The sequence below is a fragment of the Cervus canadensis genome, chromosome 8 (genome assembly GCF_019320065.1).
Source record: "Cervus canadensis isolate Bull #8, Minnesota chromosome 8, ASM1932006v1, whole genome shotgun sequence".
Classification (NCBI taxonomy): domain Eukaryota; kingdom Metazoa; phylum Chordata; class Mammalia; order Artiodactyla; family Cervidae; genus Cervus; species Cervus canadensis.
The window spans coordinates 27,140,255-27,161,627 of record NC_057393.1 but is presented as its reverse complement, the minus strand read 5'-3'; the positions used below and the strand labels follow the sequence as shown (position 1 = coordinate 27,161,627).

The following is a 21,373-nucleotide window of genomic DNA, read 5'->3' as shown; positions in this document are numbered from 1 at the left end:
TCCTCATGTTTTTTGTACACTGAGCGTATATTACCTGTATCTTTAAAAAAGTTATTCTGAGAATGTCAGTGAGCTGAACTGATTTATATCAATCATAAACTATTTATTTTTATTTTTTTAAAGCTATGTTACCGCATGTTTTCTGTTTGCTTATTTTTGTTATCCTCTTCTCCTACTATCTATTGGCTAAATATAGTAGTCCTCGTGTTTGAAAGTTATCCATTCTGTTTATATTCTTTTGGCAGTTGTCCCTAACTCTTTTTTTTTCTTTTTAATTAACTTATATTTTATTGAAGGATAATTGCTTTCCAGAATTTTGTTGTTTTCTGTCAAACCTCAACATGAATCAGCCATAGGTATGCATATATCCCCTCCCTTTTGAACCTCCCTCCCCTCTCCCTCCCCATCCCACCCCCTCTAGGCTGATACAGAGCCCCTGTTTGAGTTTCCTGAGCCATACAGCAAATTCCCGTTGGCTATCTACTTTACATGTGGTAATGCAAATTTCCATGTTACTCCTTCCACGCATCTCACCTTCTCCTCCCCTCTCCCCATGTCCATAAGTCTATTCTCTATGTCTGTTTCTCCATTGCTGCCCTGTAAATAAATTCTTCAGTACCATTTTTCTAGATTCTGTATATATGTGTTAGAATATGATGTTTATCTTTCTCTTTCTGACTTACTTCACTCTATATAATAGGTTCTAGGTTCATCCACCTCATTAGAACTGACTGGAATGTGTTCCTTTTTATGACTGAGTAATATTCCATTGTGTATATGTACCACAGCTTCTTTATCCATTCATCTGTCGATGGACATCTAGATTGCTTCCATGTTCTAGCTATTGTAAATAGTCCTGCAATGAAAAATGGGATACTTGTGTCTTTTTCAGTTTTGGTTTCCTCAAGGTATATGCCTAAGAGTGGGATTGCTGGGTCATATGGTAGTTTTATTCCTAGTTTTCTGAGGAATCTCCATATCGTCTTCCATGGTGGCTGTATCAATTTACATTTCCACCAACAGTGCAAAAGCATTCCCTTTTCTCCACACCCTCTCCAGAATTTGTCTGTAGACTTTTTGATGATGGCCATTCTGACTGGTATAAGGTGATATCTCATTGTAGTTTTTATTTGCATTTCTCTAGTAATAAGCAATATTGAACATGTTTTCATGTGTTTTTAGCCATTCTGTATGTCTTTGGAGAAATGTCTGTTTAGGTCTTTTTCCTACTTTTTGACTGGGTGGTTTGTTTTTCTGGTACTGAGTTGTCCTTGCTGCTTGTATATTTTGGAAATTAATGCTTTGTAAGTTGTTTCATTTGCTATTTTCTCCCATTCTGAGGGTTGTCTTTTCACCTTGCTTATAGTTTCCTTTGCTGTGCTAAAGATTTTAAGTTTAGTCAGGTCCCACTATTTAGTTTTGCTTTTATTTCCATTACTCTAGGAGGTGGGTCATAAAGGATCTTGCTGTGATTTATGTCATTGAGTGTTCTGCCTATGTTTTCCTCTAAGAGTTTTATAGTTTCTGGTTTTACATTTAGGTCTTTAATCCATTTTGAGTTTATCTTTGTATATGATGTTAGGAAGTGTTCTAATTTCATTCTTTTACATGTAGCTCTCCAGTTTTCCCAGCACCATTTATTGAAGAGGTTGTCTTTGTCCCATTGTATATTCTTGCTCCCTTTGTCAAAAATAAAGTAGCCATAGGTGCATGGGTTTATTTCTGGGCTTTCTATCTTGTTCCATTGGTCTATATTTCTGTTTTTGTGCCAGTACCATACTGTCCTGATGACTGTAGCTTTGTAGTATAAGCTGAAGTCAGGAAGGTTGATTCCTCCAGCTCCACTCTTCTTTCTCAAGACTGCTTTGGCTATTCAGGGTCTTTTGTGTTTCCATATGAATTATGAAATTTTTTGTTCTAGGTCTGTGAAAAATGCCATTGGTAATTTGATAGGGATCACATTGAATCTGTAGATTGCGTTTGGTAGTCATTTGGTAGATTATTTGGCAGAGAAAATAATCATTTTCACAATATTGATTCTTCCTACCCAGGAACATGGAATATCTCTCCATCTGTTTATGTCATCTTTGATTTCTTTCATTAGTGTCTTACAATTTTCTGCATACAAATCTTTTGTCTCCTTAGGTAAGTTTATTTCTAGATATTTAATTATTTTTGTTGCAGTGGTGAATGGAACTGATTCCTTAATTTCTCTTTCTGATTTTTCATTGTTAGTATATAGAAATGCAAGTGATTTCTGTGTATTGATTTTGTATCCTGCAACTTTGCTAAATTCACTGATTAGCTCTGGTAATTTTCTGATACCATCTTTAGGGTTTTCTATGTACAGTATCATGTCATCTGCAAATAGTGAGAGCTTTACTTCTTCTTTTCCAGTCTGGATTCCTTTTATTTCTTTTTCTTCTCTGATTGCTGTAGCTAGGACTTCCAGAATTATGTTGAATAATAGTGATGAAAGTGGACACCCTTGTCTTGTTCCTGATCTTAGGGCGAGTGCTTTCTGTTTCTCACCATTGAGAATAATGTTTGCTGTCAGTTTTTCATATATGGCCTTTACTATGTTGAGGTAGGTTCCTTTTATGCCCATTTTTTGAAGAGTTTTAATCATAAGTGGTTGCTGAATTTTGTCAAAGGCTTTTTCTACATCTATTGAGATGATCTTATGGTTTTTATCTTTCAGTTTGTTAATATGGTATATCACTTTGATTGATTTGCGTATAATGAAGAATCCTTGCATCCCTGGAATAAACCCAGCTTGATCATGGTGTATGAGCTTTTTGATGTGTTGCTGAATTCTGTTCGCTAAAATTTTGTTGAGGATTTGCATCTATGTTCATCAGTGATATTGGCCTGTAGTTTTCTTTTTTTGTGTTGTCTTTGTCTGGTTTTGGTATCAGGGTGATGGTGGCCTTGTAGAATGAGTTTGGAAGTGTTCCTTCCTCTGCAATTTTCTGAAAGAGTTTTAGAAGGATAGGCATTAGCTCTTCTCTGAATGTTTGATAGAATTCTCCTGTGAAGCTGTCTGGTCCTGGGCTTTTGGGTTTCTTTTGTTGTTGTTGTTGTTTTATTTTTGTTGTTTTTTTTGAGATTTTTGATCACAGCTTCAATTTCAAAAGTGATTGTAACTCTTAATTTGATAATATATGTACTTACGTTTGTTCCTATTGAAAAAATTTATCTTATTTTAAACCTTTAAATGTATGTATTCCCCACACATACTTAAAAAAAGACTAGCATGTTAGAAGATTTCATCTTCCTCTCTACCCTCCAGCCATGCCCCACCTTTAAAAAAAAAAAATGTGCTTTGATTTTTAAAGAACACTAGTTCTGGAATTGCTATGGGTTTACTTTTTTGTTTTGTTTTGTACCTTGTTTAGACAATAGTTAACTTAATAAGTTATTTACTTATTACTCTTCCCATTTTTATAGTGTATTCCAGAATATGTATTTATTTTTAAGTTTTGAGTTTTTTCTTTCACGCCTTTGCACCTGTCACTTCATTGACTTCTTAGAGCCAGTGTTGCCTTTGAGAATTATGGAGTCAATCTGATTCTTGTTTTTCCTTTATAAGCGACTTGCTTTTCCTCTAAACTTTAGGCATCTTTTTCTTTTTTCTTTCATTTCATTATACTGTGAAGTGAAAGTCGCTTGGTCATTTTTGACGCTTTGCAACCCCATGGACTATACAGTCCATGGAATTCTGCAGGCCAGAATACTGGAGTGGGTAGCTTTTCCCTTCTCCAGGGGATCTTGCCAACGCAGGGATCGAACCCAGGTTTCCTGCATTGAAGGCGGATTCTTTACCAGCTGAGTCACAAGGAAAGCATTATAATGAGTTCCCACAAGGGAAGTCATTATACTGTGACTGGTGATAAATCCCCCCCCCCCCCCCCCCCCCGCAAATTTATCCTTTTATGGTTTTTTTTTCCAGTCTGAGGTCTCACATCTTTTACCAGATCTGGGAACCCTGAGTTATTTCTTGTTCAAAATTTTCTCCTTGTGTTTTCTAGGAGAAACAGCTTTCCTTTCCTCTGGGCCTCATTACATAGATATATTGACACTTCCACTTCCATCCTCTACCTCTTGCTATTTATTTTCCTCTTTTTTCCCCTTCCTAATATCTTCTAAGAGAGTTTTTTAACCTGATCTTTGGCTCTTTACCCCAGCTATTGGGTTCTTTATTATCCCGGCTCTTAAATTTTCACACCATTAACTTTAGTTGGTGTTTATTTTAAAACTTCTTGTTCTTACTTATGAGCTTCCCTGGTGGCTTAGACAGTAGAGAATCTGCCTGCAATGCGGGAGACCTGGCTTCAATCCCTGGGTTGGGTAGATTCCCTGGAGTAGGAAATGGTAACCCACTCCAGTATGCTTGTCTGGAGAATTCTGTGGACAGGGGAGCCTGGTGGGCTACAGTCCTTGGGGTTGCAGAGAGTCAGACAGAACTGAGCAACTAACACTTTCACTTTGTTTCCAGTTATGTCTTCCTGCTTGGAAGATATTGCCCCTTGAGATGAGCTCATCTGTCTTCTCTCTGAGTCCGTTTTTTCTGGCTGTCATTTCTTGATAGATCCCTGGACTGTGGAACAACACCAAGGCACTGGCTTATGCCTCTGAGAGTTTCCTTCGATGACAGTCCTTACCTCACTCTGGCTGGGAAGGAGGGTAAAAGAGGAAGATGCACATAAGGCTTTACAGCTGCTTGTACCTCTTGAACAGCTGCTTGAACCCAGCCTACTTGAGCATACTACCCTGGTACTGCTGTCAGAGTCAGCTGGGTAAGAGTGTTGTGAGCAGTGGGGGCCAAGAAAGCATCAACAACATAGAGAAACACACATGGAGAAGCCTGTCCCCTTCCAGTGTTCTCTATGCCACCTTCTTAGGACCTAGCATGGGCATCTCTTTCCAGCTGAAACCTAGCTGTTTTCTGTTGCCTGAGGTTTTTGTCACAGCTTTTGTGTTAGTGTGACAGTTTCATTAACCTGTCTGGGAGATCTCCAAATTTCTGTTGGGAGCCTACTGTAGTTTGCCATCTTATCAGAACCATGTATATAACATTACAAAAAAATCATTAAAGAGGTTATAAAAAAATAAGACTGGAAGTATATACACATTACCTGCTTTTTTTTAGTGATCTCTTTACAGCAGGAAGCAGTTAGATATTCTAGATATAGTGTTGCTTTTCACTTTTGATGTTTTCACTTGAATACTTACTTTGAACATTGGATTTTATTATTTAAACCAGTCAAGAAATAATTGAGTATCATCCATTTACTGGGGACTGTTTTCAGCTCTGGGAATGCAATAGTAGTAAAAAAAAAGCAAATGAGAGTCCCTGCCTTCATGGAGCTGTCCTTCTAGTGGAATAGAAGACAATAAATAAGATAAAAACAGAAAATGTGTACTATTCCTTAGATAATGAGTTGGATTTAAATCGGGTTGTTATAAGCATTGAAACAAGTATACTATCAAGGGTGAAACAGATCAGCCCAGGTTGGATGCATGAGACAAGTGCTCAGGGCTGGTGCACTGGGAAGACCCAGAGGGATGGGATGGGGAGGGAGTTGGGAGGGGGGATCGGGATGGGGAACACATGTAAATCCATGGCTGATTCATGTCAATGTATGGCAAAAACCACTACAATATTGTAAAGTAATTAGCCTCCAACTAATAAAAATAAATGGAAAAAAAAAATCGGGTTATTTAGCCAAGCAAATAAGATGAAGTGAGAGGGGCCAGGGAATTGAGGGTCTAGTTAAAATGATTGACAATGAAATGATGTAGAGCTCGATTAGGAGAAAGAGGACGAGTGAAAGTGGTAGAAACAGTGGATTGAAAGTGAGGCAAAGGATTGTTGGAACTGTACTAGCAGGAGTGTCCTAAAAAAAAAAGAGGTGGTGGTGGTTGGAGAGTAGATGTTTGGAATTGAGATAATGAGGGGTTGCAGTAATTGTAAATGACAAGGTCAAGGGAGTGACCATGGAAGAAAGTGACTAAGTTAGGATGGAAAATAAACAGAGAAGAGGCTTCCATTTGTGCCCCTGTGGTGTAACAGGGACCAGATTTACCCTCCTTCCTTAAATAAGTAGACAGTTATGCAACCTAGACAGCTAGACAGCAAAAAGCAGAGACATTACTTTGCCAACAAAGGTCCGTCTAGTCAAGGCTATGGTTTTTCCAGTGGTCATGTATGGATGTGAGAGTGGACCATAAAGAAAGCTGAGTGCCGAAGAATTGATGCTTTTGACCTGTGGTGTTGGAGAAGACTCTTGAGAGTCCCTTGGACTGCAAGGATATCCAACCAGTCCATCCTAAAGGAAATCAGTCCTGAATATTCATTGGAAGGACTGATGTTGAAGTTGAAACTCCAATACTTTGGCCACCTATTGCGAAGAGCTGACTCATTTGAAAAGACCCTGATACTGGGAAATATTGAAGGCAGGAGGAGAAGGGGGCGACAGAGGATGAGATGATTGGATGGCATCACCAACTCAATGGACATGAGTTTGAGTGAACTCTGGGAGTTGGTGATGGACAGGGAGGCTTGGCATGCTGCCGTCTGTGGGGTCACAAAGAGTCAGACGACTGAGCGACTGAACTGAACTGATGCATATAGTGGTTTTCAAATGTTGGACAATAGGCAGTACCGGAAGACGATCTTGACAGAAGATGAGCCCTTATGATTGCACCATCTTTGTACCTAGATGGAGGTCACGATTCAAGAAGGGCCAACCTAAACAGAGCCTGTGGTCACCCTGGGTTGAGGAGACAATGTTGAGAATTAGAGGAGGTCAGAGAGCCTCAAATTCAGAGAACATGGAGAAGAGAGAGTTGCACAGATCTGCAAGAGGTTCTCCTGAGTATTTAGCAGAGTACTATTGAATATATGCCTGTGAGGAAACCACTTGAGGGTGGCAAAAAAATAAGGAATGGCGTTGCAGTCCTGGGCTTCTTGTGAATGATGTCAAAGGCATGATGAAATTAGTCCTGATTATCCCAAGGTAGACGTTGGCGGAGAGGCTATGGGTATTGAAGGGGAGACCTGGAGTGGTCTTGTCAGAATTACAGAGTTCTGGGGCTCCCACTTAATTTTGGCCTGCTGGGGAGTTATTTTACTTCAAGGACAGCAGTTCCCTTTTGACTTCTACTCCTTCACTTGGCTCCTGCCAGTGGAGGCATGGAGTCCTACAAGAGAGTTAGATTAAGTGGTTAAGTTCAGGAATCACATTAATGTACTCCTTTTCCTGTGCCCTTTTCCCCTGAGAAGAATACACCTCTAATTTATGGTTTAAAAACCAGGATTCATTTAACAAAATGTGATTTCTAGCAAATTTATGAGAAAATATTTGTTCCTCTAAGTAAGAATTGCTTCTGCTGTTCATAATTATAAATAGTAATTTCAGCCTAAAGATAGTTGCCTAAGATTAGATAAATTCCTCGCAGAGGAAATTTTCCAAAGTCAAATTAGAACTCCTTAGAGTTGGAGAGAATTCTGTTCATGTGTGTTCCCAGACCCAAAGACATAGAAAGTGCTCAGCGAATATTTGTTGAATGACTGTATTTTGGAGTGAAATGTGGCATTCTGAGTGACTGAAGGCTTTGTGTGAATCTTATCATGGGTACTGAGGCAGCCAAGATCCTAACTTTTCCACATATGAATAAACTTGTTAAACTGCAACCTCTACCCTGTCAGCTGGGCATGATGATTTGGAACTTTTTTTTTTGGTACTAGTTTATTGTCACTGATTTCTTTATTTTTATTTTCTGGCCACGTTGTGCAGCATGTGGGATCTTACCTCCCTGACCAGGGATGAAACCCATGCCCTTTGCGCTGGGTGCACCAAGGAGGTCCCTGTTGGCTGTTGATTTTTAAATTCTTGTATTCGGAATGATGGGAATAAATGCATGACTGCATAGATGTCAGATTAGGAGCTTATGGTGAGAGAAGAGCTCTTTCAAGAGACCCATGTCCTAAGATTTATACATTTCAATTTCATTTATATTTTGAATATTTATAATACATTCACATTTTTCAAAATTCAAAAGGCTCAGAGCAGTAAAGTGGCTTCTTCCCACTCCTGATGACAAGTTGCCCAGCCATTCAGTTCCCTTCCTTAGAAGCAATCGTCAATGCCGTCTTAAAAAGATAAGATGACCTTTTAGATTATGAATTGGGCTAGAAAATAATAATAGTTCAGTTGCTCAGTCGTGTCTGACTATTTGTGACCCCATGGAATGCAGCATGCCAGGCCTCCCTGTCTATCACCAACTCTTGGAGTTTACTCAAACTCATGTCCATTGAATCAGTGATGCCATTCAGCTACCTCATCCTCTGTTGTCCCCTTCTCCTCCTGCCTTCAATCTTTCCTAGCATCAGGGTCATTTCAAATGAGTCAGTTCTTCACATCAGGTGGCCAAAGTATTGGAGTTTCAGTTTCAACATCAGTCCTTCCAGTGAATATTCAGGACCGATTTCCTTTAGGATGGACTGGTTGGATCTCCTTGCAGTCCAAGGGACTCTCAAGAGTCTTCTCCAACACCACAGATCAAAAGCATCAATTCCTCAGCGCTCAGCTTTCTTTATGGTCCAATAGTAGGAGGTGCTTAGTAAGTTAGTGATTACCGTATACCAAGCACTGTGCTGAATATTTATAGATAATTTTTTTTCATTTATTTTTATTAGTTGGAGGCTAATTACTTTACAATATTGTAGTGGTTTTTGCCATTAATGGACATGAATCAGCCATGGATTTACATGTGTTCCCCATCCCGATCCCCTCTCCCGACTCCCTCCCCATCCTATCCCTCTGGGTCTTCCCAGTGCACCAGCCCTGAGCACTTGTCTCATGCATCCAACCTGGGCTGGTGATCTGTTTCACCCTTGATAGTATACTTGTTTCAATGCTATTCTCTCAGAACATCCCACCCTCGCCTTCTTCCACAGAGTTCAAAAGTCTGTTCTGTACATCTGTGTCTCTTTTTCTGTTTTGCATATAGGGTTATCATTACCATCTTTCTAAATTCCATATATATGTGTTAGTATGCTGTAATGTTCTTTATCTTTCTGGCTTACTTCACTCTGTGTAATGGGTTCCAGTTTCATCCATGAATATTTATAGATAATTTAATACTTTGTCTTCTGTGTTCAAACCCTTCTCCCCTGCCTCACACCTTGTCAGCTGATGACCTTGCTTATTTGTTTTCTGCAAACCATCTTTTCCCTCTCTTCTATTACAGCTGGTATCCTTCTGTTATGATCTGGATTCAGTGATGTGTTGGAACTGGCTGTGGCTTGAAAGACCAGTTGTACTCATCTCTTCCCAACTCTGTGTTCAGTGACATGTTAGTATTTTGAAATCGGACATGGTAGGGATATTCATACAATAAAAAGTGGTGAATGCTACAAACCAGGGCTGCTTTCCCCAGAGAACTTGTTAAATATATATCAGTGCCCCACTGTCTGGATCCTCTCCCCTCTTACCTTTCAGTTCACTAAAGAACAAAATTAACTGAAGTATGGAATTTAAAAAATTATGTATGTATCTTAAATATATTATTTTGAAAAAAACATTTGCAAGTGTTTGACAAACTGCTAAAACCTTATTATGAAAATGTTCAAAAATACAGAGAAGTTGAACAACTAGTATAATTAGTGTTCATATAGCTGTCTTCTTTCTAGATTTGATAGTTCTTAATGATTTTTCCTGAACCATTTCAAAGTAAATTGCAGCTGCCATGAGCCTGACCCAGCATTGCTTCTCGTACATCATCCTCATTCCATTATAACTAAGAAAATTTATTGTTCCCCAAATCATTTACTACCTGTCCGTATTCAGATTTTCTATCTTCCCCAAATGTCATATATAGTTGTTTTTTTCTAACATGGGATTCAGTCAAGGTTTGTGCATTGCGTTTGGTTGTCATGTATCTTTTAAACCAGAATAATCCCCTCCTCAGTTTTTTCATGACATTGAGTATTTTCTGTTTTTTGTGTTTTGAACATACATACAAAAGTTGTGAAAATAGGCAATAAACCCCAATATATCCATTGATTCAGTAATTGTCAACAGTTTGCCATATTTACCTTTCCTTATCTTTTTTCTTTGCTGGAATATTTTAAAAACAAATTCAAGGCATGTCATTCTATCCCTTTGAACTCTAAAAAATAACATTTTCTTAGGTTACCAAACAAAATTAATAATGGTATTGACTTTTTAAAGAAACCAAGCTAGTCCTTTCATGGAGTAGTCTATATTTTGGGTTTCTATGATTTTCTCATTATCATTTAACTAATTTCTCTGATTTCCTATGTTGCCTATATACTGAAAGTTAAATCCAAATTCTTAAACAACCTTTCACAAGAATATTTTAATGAGCTGTATGTACTTCACAACACGTCACATCAGGGGGCACCCAGTCTGATTGTTCACTGTTACTGATGTTGAGTCACTTGATTAAGGTGGCAACTACCCGTTGTCTCCATTGTAAAGATATGCTCTCCCCCTTCCACGAATTACCACAGTAATTCATGGAGTGATACTTCAGCACCATGTGAAAATTATTTTCTCCACCAACCTTTCCTCTAATGTTTAGCAGTCATTTATGTTCTTTGCTTGAATCGGTATGATTTCAATAGGCAATGGAAAATATTATTGCCATTCTTCTGGTTCAGAACCAAGGCCTTTTCTTTGAATGTAGGCTGATTTGTGTTCCCTGTAATAATTGAATGAACTCATCCAACATCTATATCCTCTCTCAGTTCTTTAAATTGGAGTTTTCTTTTTAAGTGGAACAAACAATACAAAGGATTTTTTTTTTTTTTTTTTGCTGAATTATGGGTTTAAAGGGCTTCCCTCATAGCTCAGTTACTAAAGAATCTGCCTGCAGTGCAGGAGACCTGGGTTCGATCCCTGGGTTGGGAAGATCCCCTGGAGAAGGGAAAGGCTACCCACTCCAGTATTCTGGCCTGGAGAATTCCATGGACTGTCCATGGGGTTGCAGAGAGTCAAACATGACTGAGCGACTTTTATTATATTATGTTATGGCTTTAAAAAAAAATTATTATTGACTGCTCTGGGTCTTCTTTGCTGTGTGTGGGCTTTTCTCTAGTTGCAGAGAGTGGGGGCTCCTCTCTAGTGGCAGTGGCTTCTCTTGTTGTGGAGCATGGGCTCTGAGGTATATGGGCTCAGCAGTTGTGGTGCATGGGCACGTGGGATCTTCCCAGATCACGGATCAAACGGGTGTCCTTTGCATTGCAAGGTGGCTTCTTAACCACTGGACCACCAGAGAAGTCCCTACAAAGGATTTTTAAACAAACAGTACAAATTAAAGAGTTGTTAAGGATTTTTCCCCCTCACTTTTGTGATTCTCTTGCCCACGTGTGTGTGTTTAAGCAACTTGCTTTTGCTGATTCTTTCCAGAGGATTCATCATAATTTCCATAGAAACAGCAATTTCTCTTTACTATCATGAGTTTCTATAACATTTAATTTGTAGCATCAAGCACAGATGTCATAACTAGGTTTGGGAACAAAAGTAACCAATTCTTGGTAAACATTCTACGTAATATATGGGAGTAGATTATGCAGAGTACTGTTTGTAGTTTTACTAGCCAAAAGCTTTCAGTGTCCTATAGACCTCAGTCATGTGTTCCACAGGGAGAATGAACATATCAGTTAATCTGCACATTGTCACATGGAGGTCCCTTGAGAGAGTCTACCATGTTATAATCTTTACTTGTCTTTTACACTAGACTTCTAGTTCCTTAACAGTGAAGACTAGTCTTATTTGCATGTGTTTATTTTAACCCTAAAGCTTAGTACAGCAGGTAATGAGTGCTCAATAAAAATATTTGTTGAATGAATCCTTAACTAGCACCAGAGGAGACCATATTGACCTCAAGTCAATGCTGATCTTAAATATAGTAACCTTCACAGTGTTTTGCAAACTTCAGGGCATGGTCATTGTGTATAATTTGTTCTTTCACTGGCTTTTCCTCTTCGCATTCCCTCAGTCTTTGAGTCTTTCTCTGCTCTGTGCCAGCTTCCATTTATGGTGTATGGCAGGCTACCTGTGTTCATTTTCATTCCAGTTTCCTGATCAAGATGCAAAAATGCATAACAATTCTGCTTCTATGGCGCTATACACAAAGAGATGAGAGTCGTAGGAGAATACAAAGTAGTTCCTTAGTTCTCTGTTCTAGGGCTTAACCAATCCCAGGAACTGAAGTCTTCTGTTTCTTCACAGAGGAAATATGACAAAGGCAATGGCTGTACAACCTTCCTTCATGGGCCTCCCTCCCCACTGCCCCATCCAGTAAGCGGGAGCGACCACTTCTAGAGGTGAGAGGGGACGGCGGACAATCTCCACAACCCATGTGAAGCCACTCACAGGCGAAGTTTGGGTTTTGTGAAACAGAGTGAACAGTATGTGGAGTTGCTGTGCTGAAGAACTTCAAAACAAGGCTGCCTAGGACTGAATGCTCACAGGATGTTAATTATGCTTTTTCATAGAAGCCCATAGCCTCTATTTTAAAAGCAGCAGCTTGTAGCTGAATTTTCCCAATGATTCCAAGATCTTGCTTCTGTAGATATTAAACATGTTATACATATTCCTTTGAGATGATTATTAGGTTTCAGAACCAGGAGAAAGTTCATCAAGAATATACTCATTGTCGTTTATTGCATTACTTGCTATGTGCCAAGCCCTGTGTTAAATTCTAAACTTCTTCAGTTTTCATAGGGAGCCTAGGATTTATCTCTGTTTCACAGATGATTAAAGTAAGAGGCCATGAGAGGGTAAATGACTTGTCTTTGGTCATACACCTAAGTGTGTAGCAGAACCAGAGTGTTCAAACCAGACTTGTCTAATTTTAGTTTAAGCCCTTAGTCACCACTGACAGTATTCTCTGGGGTCCCAGCACACATATTTGAGCTCTAAAACTGACTTTTTTGGCGAGGGGTTAGTGGCGAAGGATGACCTAGATTTTCTGAATGTTGTCAGGAACCAAGGTAATGTTCTTTTCAGGCAGTTGTAGAACCTACTCCCGGAGAACTTAAGACAGGTTGTTGTCTTGACCGAGGGGCAGATACCTCAAAAGGTGTTTGAAGGATCTTTACGTAAATGAATAATCGTTGACCTCTTTTGAACATTCATTCATTCATTTGGTAAGCTAAGTGCCTTTCTCTCTCTCTCTCATTTGACAAACCATCATGTTTCAAAATTTGGAGTCTCAGTTTCCAGGCTGAATTCATGTTGTGTATTTAAGAAGACAATGAAAATTCTTTGAAGATATTCTCAAACTCAACAGGAAGGAGCACAGGGTTTGATTTTTACTTGTTTTTCAAGCTGGCTTCAACTGGGGGACAAACTCTATTGTAACTTTTCTCGAAGTTGGTGCCAATAGGAGCTGAAATAATAAAATCAGTACAATTAAATTAAATAGGAAAAAAAATTAAATAGGAAATGAGAGTCTTTTATGTCCCAGGCCTTAGATTAGGTAACAACAATTGGTCACTCTTCTGGGAAATCGTTGCTAAAATTACAATTAACTGGCAGTCACTGATTGGCCCCATTTACTGTATTGTATCCCAGGAAGAAAAACAATCTCTTATGACACAAGCTTGCAAAGATAGTACTGTTTTTCCCCCCAATCTTCATCTTCCTTCTTATTTTCTTATGATTAATTTGAGCCATGTCTTCAGCATTTATTGACAGTGCTATGTACCTGGTACCGTGCTAGCCTCTGAGACTTTAGGTATAAAAGAGAGCTCTTGCCTTCAAGAATCTCGTAGTCTAGTAGAGAAGAGAGCAAATCATAATACAGGATAAGAAATCTCTGATGGAGCTAACGAAGGCTCTGTGGAAGCACAGAGACAGGACATCAAACCCAACTGGTATAGGTGACGTGATGAAGACTTCCAGGATGAGAGGATACTTGAATTGCATCCTTGAGGAGAATAAGAGTAAAGGGGAGGAGGGTGTTCTTGGCAGTTGTTGTTCAGTCACTAAGTTGTGTCCAACTCTTTGTGACCCCATGGACTGCAGCATATCATGCTCCCCTGTCCTTCACTATCTCCCAGAGTTTGCTCAAACTCATGTTTATTGAGTTGGTGATGCTGTCCAACGATCTCATCCTCTGTTGTCCTCTTTTCTTCCCACCCTCAATCTTCCCCAGCATCAGGGTCTTTTCTAACGAGTCAGCTCTTCCCATCAGGTGGCCATAGTATTGGAGCTTCAGCATCTGTCCTTCCAGTGAGTATTCAGGGTTGATTTCCTTTAGGATTGACTGGTTTGATCTCCTTGCTGTCCACGGGACTCTCAGGAGTCTTGTCCAACACCACAATGTGAAAGCGTCAATTCTTCATCTCTCAGCCTTCTTTATGGGCCAGCTCTCTCATCCGTACATGACTACTGGAACAATTGTAACTTTGACCCTATGGACCTTTGTTGGCAAAGTGATGTCTCTGCTTTTTAATATGCTGTCTAGGTTCTTGGCAGAATGAACTATAAAATAGCATATCTAGTTTGGAGAGTGGCAGAATGTGTTCTAACATTGAATGGCCAAAGAAGTAGGAGATGAAACTAAAGAGCTAGGGATCATGTCATTTTAGCTTTGTAGGTCATACTGAAGCATTTAGACTATCCCAAGTGTAATGGGAAGCTATTAGAGAGTTTTAAGCAGTAGTATAACATGTTCAGATTTGCTTTTTAGAAAGGTTACTATGGCATCAGGGAGATGGGGAGATTACAGTAAAGTTCGAAAGAGAAGTTAGACGGTTGTTACAGTTCAGAACAGAAATATTGAGGGCCTGTAACTAAAAGTGAGCTAGGGATGGAGAATATGGGAGAGATCCAATGGCTATTAGATCCAGTAGATATTTAGGAGGTGGTCTTCAGTTTACAACTTGACATAGTGTTTGGTGACCAGTTTGTCATAGCAGGGTGAAACTAGAGAAAAAGGAGGAATCTAAGATGACTCCCACAATTCCACACATGATACATACTGGTACCATTAGTCAGCAAGAGGAGTAGAAGTGGAGGAACAGGTTTGGTAGAGAAAAATGATAGTGTGGGGCGTGTTGAGCTTTGAGATGCTCATGGGACAAGTGAAGAGGACCAAGTCAGCAGTTAGGATATTTTTATACCTGAAGTTTAGGAGAGAAGATTAGACTGGGGATGGTGGTAGTACATAGATTTGATCCTTTTCAGTCTTTGTGTTCTGTCTGCTTTTCTTACACTTACTTGATTAGTACCTAGTGAAAGGTAGATTTACCATAAAGCTAATTAACTTTAAATGTATATGCTTCTCATATGCACAGGCTTCAGGAAGGGCTCTAGCAAGTGTGTTTATGTCGTCATGTGTTTTTGTGAAATTTGAAAAATTCAGACATTACTGCAGTTGATCTAAAATCCTCTCTTGGCATTTTTAATTACCTTCTTTCACTCTTTCTGTCTCTGGTAATGTTGGAATGTCGCAGGTGTTTTTTGGACTCTGGCTGTGGAGAAGCTGAGCTGGGAATGCATTTAATTTGGGTTTGCAATCACTTCAATGTGTAGTTATTGCTGGCCATCCCGATGTAGGAATGACTTTGAAAAGTACTCTTGCACTCCACCAGCTCTCCTGGTATTGTGACACAAAGCTGCATAACCAGCTTTGTAACTGTATTGAGATATGAATGTATCTTTACACCTTTGGCACTGGAATCATGGAAATAGAAGAGGATGAAATGTACAAAGCCAGAAACTGATTAGTAGAAAAACTTCTGATGGAGTTATAGCCTGAACATCTGCCTGATACAAAGGCTTGCGTGCTGGGAGGTGTATTTGGAATGGGATCCCAGGTTGCAGGAGTTCAGAACAAGGGAAGTGAAATGGGAAGAAAGGAAAGAAAATCAAGGATGTGATAGTATGTTGGCTTTTGACTACAGGTAACAGGTGTTGTGTCCTACCTAGGACTTATAAAGAAGCATTGTGAGATGCTCTCAGAACTGTGCTTGAGTACAGAGGGGGACATATTCTCCCATGGGCATTAATTCCTTCTCTGTTCAGGAGAAGTCCCAAAGCAGAAGTGAGAGACGCAATGAGCTATGCTGTGAGCTGTACATGAGGTGATGTCTGCTTGTACTGGGCTTCCCCGGTGGCTTAGTGGTAAAGAATCCCCCTGCCAATGCAGAGGCCACAGGTTCTATCCCTGGGTCAGAAAGATCCCCTGGAGAAGGAAATGGCAATCCACTCCAGTATTCTTGCCTGGGAAATCCCATGCACAGAGGACCCTTGGCAGGCTACAGTCCACGGGGTCACAGAAGAGTCCAACACGACCTCGCAACTGAAAACTGCTTGCACTGGTTACATGGGTGTGAAACCAGTCTGAGCCTGTGTGGAACTGGTCACTGTAGCAGTGGAAGGGATGGAAGGGGTAAGCAGTGGGCCAAGAGGATTTTGAAGTGATGCTTAAGAGCCATCTAATGTTGACAGAGGATTCTGTTCTCATTCATTCATGGTCAAACATTCTCTGTTGTTAGAATTACATATGCTAATACAGGGCATGTCGTTATAAATCTCCATTCTGTTTTACTTTTTGATGACAATCACACAAAATAGATTTTATCAGAATTTCTACTTGTAGAACACAACCTTGTCATGGCTATTAAAAATTTCAGTCAACATGCTACTGTGAACTAGTTCCCTTGCAGGACATTTGGTCCTGTCCAAAATGTCCTGAGCATTTTTGGTCCATGACACATGATTTGGGACAAGACTGAATTTCAAGGGAATCTCATAGACATTTTAGATAAGACCAAGTATCTGCTAACCAACCATTCTTTGCCAGGATTTTCCTATCCATATACAATTTATACAAATAAGATCATACTGCATAAAATATTCCTGTTTTTTTCCTGTTTTTATTTTCCTTTGTTTTGGGTAACTTTTCATTAACAGTTAAGTAGACCTAATTTAATCTTGTTTAACGGCTGCATAGTAGTCCATTATATGGATTTATGAGAGTTTATTTAATCAGAGTTCTCTGTTGTTGGATATTTTTCCTTATAGAAATACAAAAACTTCTTTTATCTCTGACATATTTTTAAGAGATACTGGGAGGGGGGTAGATAATAGAAATGGTGAGAGGAATTGTGAAAGAATTTTAGAGAGAGAAGGTTTGGTTTTTAAAGTCGTCTGGTTTTCTCTCTTTTCTCTTCTGTGATGATGATGAAGTGCTTGAGGTTTCTGGGGAAAGGAAGCAGAAAAGTAAAATGCTAAGACTTCTATTTTCTCGGATCAGCAAGAAAAATACTCAGTATTTTTGCCCCCTTTTGTATTTTTTTAAGTTTATTGTTTGCACAAAATTTGCAGATGAGCTTAATGGCACTGGATGAGAATTTGAACTCGACTTTTCATTTTTCAATGTTGCAGACATCGGGACTCAGTGATATTTTGGCAGTTTTGCTAGCCCTTTTCCTTCATATCATGTGATTACTAATGATATGATAAAACATAATTAGCAAATTTATAATAGCAATTCCATTTCCTCATTACAGTTCGAGGTCATCAGAAAGCACTTCTGAAGAGAGGAGACTTGAATAAGAAAAGGGGATAAGGTTTTTCTGAACAAAACCAGCCTTTAGTTTTCTAAACCAGTTCCTTTAGAAAGGAACAAAACCTTTCCCTTTAGGCAGGTTTTAAAAGAAGTGATGACCTCACCTCTCTCCTTAAAATGCCTGCTTCTAAAGCAAATGTATGAGGTAGTTTGGTCTGTAGTATTTTTTAGCACATCATCTGGACTTAGGTAATTTTTATTCACTGTATCACAAAAGAACCATATTTTTATGTCTGTTTTGTATAACTACTGATCTTGCCTCCTTATGTTGTAAAAATCATCCAAGAAATTAGTTCAGTCAATATTGAGAGTTTTGCACTACAACACAAAGTTCTGAATGTTACTGATCCAAAGACTAAGGCACAAGGAAGGAACAGAAGAATTAAAGCTCAGATAGTTGGTCTTACCTTAGCAACGGAAATATATTTCTGGTTTTTTAATCTCCTATTATTGGATATGCTGGGCAATTACTCATCTTTTGGGCTGTTAACTCACTAACACAGTCATTCTTCATTTATCATCCTTAGGAAAGCTACAAGTCTGAAGGAAAAGACAGAAATAGACTCATTGGTTCTAAAATAAGCCCCTTGGTTCTATAGAAGAACTGCTTATCTCTTGGGAAAGATGGGAAGGTTCCCATCATCTCATCCCAAAAGCCATCCTTTGTCTTAGCCACGTTTTCCATTGCTAATCACTTACTAGGAAAACATTCCAGCGAGTGTGCACTGAGTGGTACAGACCACCAAAAAAGATGAAGTGGAAGATGCCCGGCATGCCTCACTATTTATAAGAAAATATTTCCCCTAAAGATGGGAAAGTCCAAGTCTTTAAATACTCTGGGAGAGGAGAATAATGGAAAAAACTCTTCAGTTTCTGTTCTGTTGGTTCATAAGATTTTTCTCACAAATCATTTGGACAGGCCTTTAAGCAAGTCACATAGTAACTGAAATCTTATATTAATTGCCCCACTTTGGGTTTCTAGCTAATGTATCTGGCAGCAAGACTGAAGAACAGCAAAAGAGAGTGAACGGCTGGTGGCGGTGTGGGAACGCAAGGCGATCCATTATTTGTGGCCTGGAACCCTAAGTTAGGTGGGAGAACCACAGGGCTCTCCTTAATAGGGCAGTCCACGCAGATGGTTTGAAGCAAATGATTTGGCTTTTTTTTTTTTTTTTTTTTTAATGTATCTGTTTTTAATTGAAGGATAATTGTGTTACAGTATTGGTTTCATAATGATTTGGTTTCTTGTCTTTTGACTACAACTTCAGTTTAGGTTAATATTTTGTTCCTAATGGTTACTTCGCTTGCTGTGTTCTACCAAGAAGTTCATTCAGCAAGTCTCTCTGGCGTTTAGTACATACATAAGTACATATTATCTTCCTAGATAATCAGTCATCCATTGTCTTGGGTTTGGGAAATACAATTTAGCCCATAACTAGTTTTCTTTTGGTATCTTCTTTCTAAATCTCTTTGTGGTGTGGGTCCTGAGTAGGTCGATCATGGTTCAACAGGTAGAACCCAGTAGAAGACAGACACACACATTCATTAAGGAATTTCTCATAAGGAGCAGGCTTATGGAATTGTGGAGGCTGTCTAAGAAAGTCTAGAGTTGGTAGGGCAGGCTGTCAGGAAGGGCAGATCCCAGCACGTGGAAACCCCACGGGCATGGTCTGCCCTGCTTTCAGCAGGTGGTAGGTCATCTGTCCCTCAGAAAGCCTTCGCCCTGCTTTTAAGACTGTCAGCACACCGAGGATAGCAACCCTTAAAGTCGACCCATTAGAGACTTTGACTGCATCTGCAAAATCCCTTCACATCAGCACCTGAATTCATGTTTAAGTGAATTGTTGAGGGCAGTTACCTAGCCAAATGGACACATCAAAAATCCATCCCATTCAGAGAAGCCAGAGGAGCTGCCTGAGAAATAACTGCCACAGAGGTGCTTCTGCAGCGTTCATGAAATCAGGGCTGGTGTCCGCTGCTCTCTGTGAGCAGTCCTCTCTGAGCACCCACGGTTGAAGCACTGCCTGCCAAGTATCTCCACCAGGGGAGCCTGGTTAGTTAACCTTGTTGGCACCAAACCCCACTCTTGAGTTTTCAAAAGTTGCACATAAAACCGGGTTTCGTTGACTGAGAAATGTTTCCCTACTGATTGCCATTTTGTGAGTTTTTAAATATTTGTTTAAACTTAAAAGCTAAAGCTCAAGAGTCAACTGCCAGTGGAAAACCAAGTACTTTATCAGAGAAGCTGTTGAAATGATCTGTTCTGGGGAGTGGAAGAGCAATGAATGAGGCTGTGAAAGGACAACAGGAGGGGTCCTGGTGCTGATGGAAATGTTCTGTATGTGTTTCAGGGTCAGTGTCCTGGTTGTAATGTGGTGCTGCCATGCAGTTTGGTTTCACAAGATACTCTTGGTGGCAGAAACTTGATGGGCAAGAGTGTATGTGGTGTCCTGGGTGAAAACACATGAGATCTTTCACAGCTGTATAAGAATGCAGAGTTATTTCAAACTAAAATTCTAATTAAAAAAATCATCCATTCTAGGGACTTTGCATGTGGTCTAGTGGCTAAGACCCCACATTCCTAACGCAGGGAACCCGGGTTAGATCCCTAGTCAGGAGAGCTGGATCCTACATGTCCATTCTAGGGACTTTGCATGTGGTCTAGTGGCTAAGACCCCACATTCCTAACGCAGGGAACCCGGGTTAGATCCCTAGTCAGGAGAGCTGGATCCTACATGCCACAACCAAGACTTAGCGCAGCCAAAAATAAATTAAAAAAAAAAAAATTCATTTTATAGGGGCGGCGGGCAGGGTAAAAAAAAAAAATTCATTTTATAAAGCAATCCTTTTATAATATGATTAACTATTTTCTAATCCATTTTTAAAAAATAGTCATGTTTTCTTCAGGAGGTAGACATCTATATATCTTATCCTATGCTGGAATAAACTGCATATGGCTCAGTGGTAAAGAATCTGCTTGGCAGTGCAGAAGTGGGTTTGATCCCTGGGTTGGGAAGATCTCCTGGAGAAGGAAATGGCAATCCACTCCAGTATTCTTGCCTGAAAAACCCCATGGACAGAGGAGCCTGGTGGGCTACAGCTCATGGGGTTAAGAAGGAGTTGGACATGACTTGGCTACTGAACAATAACAAACTTAAAGTGTATATCAAGAGGAAACCACTGGAAATGTGCAGGAGGCAGTTAGTTGTGGGACAAATACCATTTTAGCCCAGAAAGTTGTATAGCTTGAAAATAAAACTATGTTTGAAGGATTTAGGTAAATGTGCGGATTCACTCATTTAGTGAATATTTGTGTGCCTCTCTGTCAGGCTATAGTTTTCTCGTATTTCAGAAACTTCTAGATGTAGATATTGATGTCCTTGATGGCTGCCACGCCTTCCCCAAATCTCAACTGATACAGCCATCAATATCTGAGAATCATGTGAATTGGATTTTCTCAGTGTATTTTTCTGATCCAGCTATATCAGATTTTTGTGGAGAAGTGAAATTCCATCAGTCAAAAATAAGTCAATAGTAACATTATAAATGTAATTCATGGATTGTCTTAAAAGATATTTTCTACTTGCAGTGTCTTTCAGGTATTTCTATTTTAGGGATATAGAATAGGAAACTACAGTTAAGAATGGGAAGGTGGGGCCAATCTCAGTTTAAGTGTAAAGAAACAGGTATTTATAGCAAGTAGAAAGAAGGCTCGGACAATCAGGTAACCTCCAGGGACCAGCATTGGGGCGGT

The 21,373-nt window shown here is 39.5% G+C and overlaps 1 protein-coding gene across 4 annotated transcripts in view; it reads left to right on the top strand.

Moving 5' to 3' along the window:
* Nucleotides 1-21,373, top strand: part of CNNM2 (cyclin and CBS domain divalent metal cation transport mediator 2) — a 163,979-nt gene that overhangs the window by 95,658 nt on the left and 46,948 nt on the right. The window contains exon 2 of one of the 4 annotated variants that reach the window (XR_006270733.1): nt 12,267-12,361. The exons of the other annotated variants lie outside the window; for them this stretch is intronic. The gene's annotated coding sequence lies outside the window, so the exon portion shown is untranslated. The remainder of the gene's footprint in view (nt 1-12,266; nt 12,362-21,373) is intronic. 4 annotated transcript variants of the gene reach the window in all.